This window comes from Triticum dicoccoides, chromosome 4A (genome assembly GCF_002162155.2).
Source record: "Triticum dicoccoides isolate Atlit2015 ecotype Zavitan chromosome 4A, WEW_v2.0, whole genome shotgun sequence".
Taxonomy (NCBI): Eukaryota; Viridiplantae; Streptophyta; class Magnoliopsida; order Poales; family Poaceae; genus Triticum; species Triticum dicoccoides.
In genome coordinates, this window is record NC_041386.1 from 712660885 (window position 1) to 712666998 (window position 6114).

The following is a 6114-nucleotide window of genomic DNA, read 5'->3' on the forward strand; positions in this document are numbered from 1 at the left end:
GCTGCGACCCCGTAATCGCCTAAGTTAAAAACTTTCTGAGTGGAGAGCAATCCTCTCAATCGGGGGCGTAGCTGCGACCCCGTAATCGCCTAAGTTAAAAACATTCCGAGTGGAGAGCAATCCTCCCACTCGGGGTCTTAGCCGCGACCCCGTAATCGCCTAAGTTAAAAACGTTCTGAGTGCAGAGCAATCCTCCCACTCGGGGGCTTAGCTGCGACCCCGTAATCGCCTAAGTCACAAATACAATGTACGCTCCATCCTGATCCGCAAGGACGACGAGGTGTCAACTAAACACCGCGTCTGAGCTATCCCACAAATACAACATACGCTCCATCCTGATCCGCAAGGACGACGAGGTGTCGACTGGACACCACGTCTAAGCTGCACCATAGATAAAATGTGCGCTCCATCCTGATCCGCAAGGACAACGAGGTGTCGACTGAACACCGCGTCTGAGGTGCATCACAAGTACAATGTGTGCTCCATCTTGATCCACAAGGATGACGAGGTGTCGACTAAACACATCGTTAGAGCCACTCGTCATTGAGTGAAAAGGAAAAAATTCGTTCAGAATCGAAAAACATTCGGAAGCAACAAAAGCAAGAGCCACGATATTCAAGGAAAACAAAGTTCGGATAAATCCTGCAAAAGTTCAAAACCGCGACGGGCAGAAGTGCACAGGCATCAAGCCCGAAAGAGTTTAACAGTTACATAACCAATCGGCATCTCGAGGCAAATAAAAGGTGGGGCATAATGTTTGGCTCACTCAACCGGAGAAGGACTCATTGGATCACATAAAATGTCAAGGTCTATGTTGTCTGTGAAGCGAGTAGCGGCGTCAAGGAAGGTGTCCATGAAAGACTGTAAAGTGAGCTTTTTTGTGTTGGCAACCTTGAGGGCCGCCAGCTTGTCTTCTTTGACGTCCTTGCAGTGCACTCGGACCAACGACAAAGCAACGTCAGCACCACAGTGAGCAGATGACTTCTTCCATTCCTGCACTCGACCGGGGATTTGGTTCAGTCGAGCCATCAGAGACTCGAGATCCTGCAAGAGTTCCGCCTGAGGCCAGAGTTCAGCATCAACCTGCATCATCGCGGCCTTCAGTCGAGCGAGGTAGTCCAGGACACTATCCAGGCGAGACTCCAACCGCAACACATTCATTGCAACATCGTCTTTGACAAGACAGTTTATGGGATCGAGACCTGTCTGGACCCGCCCAGTTTCTGCTTTGAAGTCTTGGCAAAGTTCTGCGCAGTCGGAAAAATAGTGAATCGACAGTTTAACAAGGCATGTCAGTCGACATCACAAATCAGTCGAACAAGAGGAAATACCTTCAAGTTTTAAGACCAACTTCGCAGCAAGCTGCCCCAGATAAGACTCCAGCTCGCCCTTCTTGGCTTTGAGGCTCCCCACTTCATCAGTCAAGCTCTCCTTGTCTTTCTTCGGTTGCGCAATCTCCTCTTCCAACTTGCCAACTGAAGCCAACTTCTTGTCCGCAAGTGTTGTTTTCTCTCGCACCTCCATCTGGGCCGCAGCAAGATCCATATCCTTCTGCTCCAGAGCCTGCTTCATTTTCTCTAAAGAAATAACATTCTTCAGACGAGCCTGAAGTTGATGGTTTTCACTACGCACATCTGTTCGAGTGAAATCACTCGGTTCAAAGAGACTGGAAAAAAGAAAGGGAAATCATAAGGTGAATAGTTGACGAGTGGTTACCTCCGATGATAGTTGTTTCGTCCTGGGCCTTTTTGAGGTTCTTCTTAGCCAATTCCAGATCAAGGTTGATGCTGACCTGCTTCTTATCCAGCTCAGAAAGTTGAGCCCCAAGATCACAAGAATTCTACAGTCAACAAAAGGGATATGTCAGTCGACAGGAACAAAAGTCTGTCTCAGTAAAAGTTGCTCTAGGACTACCGCTGAATCAAACATTCAACAGTAGTCTCGGGGACTACACCCAGTGGGTGCACTTGGTGTGCCCCCACTGGTCCGGTTCTTACACTCGGCATGGTCTACCCAACATGAATAAAAAAGGAGTGATTCTCAGACCCCCCCCCCAGCCCACTACCAGCAGTCGACCGCGGTCTCGGGGACTACACCCAGTGGGTGCACTATGCATGCCCCCACTAGTTCAGAAAAACACTCGACTCAACCTAGTCAACTCAAGTGGAAAGGCTATTTAGTTTGACTACAGAAACATCCCAGTGGGTGGTTGGATGAGAAATGCAGACTCATAGATGCACATAATAGGTTCCAAAACGCTCATCTAAGGACATCGTATGGGTAGTGAAGCGATAGTTGCAACTATCACTACTCAAGAGATCAGTTGGAAACCAACTAACCTTGACGTTCGCTTGCAGAGCAGTAGTGGCATTGTAGGCAACCTGACTGGCCTCATGCACCACCTTCATCTGCTCCATCACGAGGTTCACCTGGAGAAGAGCCTCTCAGGCAGCACTCGGCGGATCGTCTGGAGTCTGATATGCAGCGAAGAGCGATGACGACAACGCAGTCAGAGCAGCCACGGGATCGGATGCGTGAAGTTGTTGTTGGGTTCTACGGTAGGGTGCGTCGACTGCAAATTAAAATTTTCCTACGCGCAGAACAACCAGGAACATGCTATGGGAGATGGACCACAGAGCGTTACCACTAGACGCGCAGTGCCGTGCAGCGGAAGTAGAGTTGAGGCAGCGCGTTCCCGAAGTCGCCTCGCGCTCCCGGAGTCGTCTCCTCCTTGCCGGTCTCCCACGTAGCCGATCGGATCCCGCGAGCAGGTTCGCCGGAGCGGCGCAAGTGCACCACCTCTAACTATATCCGCGTGTGCAGGAGGAACGTCGTGCGGCGGACTGCTAGGTCCGATCACACAACTGGCGGCCAGTGAAGGTGGCTATTCGCAACACATGCAAACCCTAGTGACAGAGCTAAAGCGATCAACCCATAAGTGTGTCGCACATCCACTTTATATAGGCGTCCATCGCGGGCTCAACACTTGGGCCTCGCACGGACCCTAAAGCCCACAAGTCTACTTGGCCACAATCTGAATACAACTCGGATCACATCCGACCAATGTCCTCGGATCCGACCTCATAGGTTCCTTCCCTTAAGCGCGCGACCCCTTAGGTTCAAGTCTGCTTGGTCGCAGTTCGGATCACCCCCGAACTGCATGGTTGGTAGCGGCCTCTGGCAAGGCATGCCGAACACCAAGCAGACTATGAAGCTGGTTAGGAAAACCTGTACAACATGTCACACTTCTGTTCCCTTTGCCACACGATATATGTTGTCGGGCTCAAGGAGAGATTGTCATCCTTGTGCTAGCCCGGCCTATTTCTCGCTCTAGTGATTCCGACCACTATCCGGATAATCTCATAATCCTTGTTGCATGGCCATGCTTATCCTGGTCGGATCACACGAGGGGCCCAGAGTATATCTCTCCTGATCGGAGGGGCAAATCCCATCTTGCTCGACCACGTCTCGCAACATGGGTCTGGACAAGCCTGAAACCTACCTTTGTAACTATCTAGTTATGGAGTAGCGTTTGATCGGCCCAAAGCAGGTCTGTCACCATCCCGAGCACATGCGTCAGCTCAGGTCTTAGGACATAGAACGTATGTTGTACTAGAGACTCACAGATGACATATCGCTGCATCTAATAGTTGGGTCTGTCCAACTCAGACCTTATCTTGAGTCGGATCCGACTATGTTAGCATCCAGTGCTCCATGGCAGTGAGACCAAGCCATCGACCGTGTCATATGCTAGTCTAGTCGGCTGCGCGTCCACACAGCCCTTTCGACTAGGGACCATTTAGGGCAGTCATCATACAATGCATAGTCCCACAAACAAGTCACGTACTCGCTGATACACATCATTGATAATGTCCAAGGACTATCTTTATTCATAAACACATAGGAAATATCATCATACATGATTGCCTCTAGGGCATATCTCCAACAGTTGTACTAGAGCGGCAGGCGCCTGAGCAGTCGACCCCGATGGACGATCAGCCGACAGTGGATTGGCGAAAGTGACACTGGTCCGAGCCAGATCTCCGGATCGCTCGACCACTGTCTCAGGCACCTGCCCCTCGGTCGCCTTCCCGCTTGAGGCCCTGCCCCTCCTTCTTCTCTCTCTCAGAGGCACTTCTTCTTCTTCGTCGTCTGGAAGGGTAATAATGTCTCGCGGAGCTACAACAAAAACAATCCCAAGAGTTCAATCGACCAACAAATCAATCGGCAGAACAAATTCAAGTTGGAAAGGGCCTACCAGCTGTGGAGGTGGTCGCGTCATCGGCTTCCTCGTCCCCTGGGGCCTTGCCAACATCCATGTCAGTCGCAGAAGTCGCAGGGCGGAAAAAGTTCATAATCCACTCAGTAAAAACAGAAGTATCAGTCAGAAGAAGGAAACATGGGAAGTTAGAGCACTCACCCAGAGGAGACAGGCAGATCCATTTTGATCTTGGGCAAGGTCTTCCGAGCCTTCGAGGGCGCAACCTTGGGTTGCTTGGCAACCTTTTTCGTCAGCTCCAGAGTCAAAGTCCGATCGCGCTTTTGTGCTTGAGTGCTTGGAGCTGCAGCCTTGCCACGCCCGCCCGCTGGATCGTGGGATTGCTTGGATCAACGCTCTAAGCATGGTGGTGAGTCGACTGCCTCGTCATCATCCGACTCGTCGTTTCCTCCTCGTCGTCATCCTCTGGAGACTGCCAATCGCCACTTTCTTCCGCGCTGTCCTCTCCCTCCTGGTCCTGCTCCAGAGCTTGTGCACCGTTGGGCATAGAGTACATCTCAGTGTAAATCTACAAGACAAAGAGTCAAACAAACGTCATTCGGATTGAGAAACAGATGCAAGGCATATAGGAGTACAGTTGGTAGCAAAAGATCGAACCTTGTCTAGATGGTTGTCGGCGCTGAATGGGTCGACTCTCCTGGCCCCTCTGGGGTAATCCTTGTTCCCTGTAATGACCTTCAGCCACTGGGCCAACATCTCGGTTGTAACCTCCTCTGGGTGGACCTGAGCGGTGTTGTTGGCTCAAGAGTACATCCACATCGGATGGTCACGAGCCTAGAGCGGCTGGATCCGTCGACTGAGAAACACCTCCAGCAAGTCCATGACGGTTACACCCTGATTGATCAACTAGACCAGTCTCTCCACCAACATGTCCGTTTCCACCCTCTTGGTAGCTGTCACTTTGAATGAAGAAGGTTGCTGGGCGCGATCTAAAGAGAAGGGAGGAAGACCGGTCGAGTGATCGGGAGTCACAATGTCCTGGCAATAGAACCAGGTCGAATGCGAGCTCGTGACCGACTCAGGAAGTGTCATGGAAGGGAAAGCACTCCGTTTTATCATCTGGATCCCCAAACCCCCCCCCCCACATTTGGATCACGTGCATCCTCTCGTCACTCGAATTGGCTTTCTTTACCGATTGGGAGTAGATTGTAAAGATGTGCTTGAAAAGACCCAGTGCAGTCGACAGCCCAGGAAATTTTTGTACATGGACACAAACGCGACGAGATACGTAATGGTGTTGGGGAAGAAGTGATGGAGCTGAGCTCCAAAAAAGTTCAAGAAACCCCTAAAGAAAGGATGCGGAGAAAGGGAAAAACCTCGGTCGACGTGGGTGGTGAGCAAAACACACTCACCCGGCCGTGGCTGAGGCTCCGTCTCCCCCTTCAGCACCCTCGCAGCTCCCTCGACAATCAGACTAGAGTCGGCCAGCTCCTCCAAGTCCTCTGGCCAGAGCGAAGATCGGATCCAACCCGCCGGTAGCCCGGACCTCGACGACGACCCCCGAGCTGTCTTCTTGCCCTTCGCCGCCCCCGTCGCCTTCTTCGCACGTTCCAGCGCCGTCGTCTTGTCCTTCACCATGGTGGCAGCGCGGCGGTGTCGAGAGCGGAGGAGAAGGGAGTAGCAGAGAAGCAGAGGAGATTGGGGGAGGATGGGTGCGCACAGTGCGAACGCCTCGGCCCCGACGCCTTATAAAGAGCCGCTTCCGAGTGGCTGACGCGTGGGCCCGAGCGATCCTGTCAAATCCCGCAACAGTCGCGCGCTCGGTACGTGGCGAAAAAGGTGGCATAGAGATCGAGGCGCCCTTGTCTATCCATCCCGCTCACTACGGTGTTGAA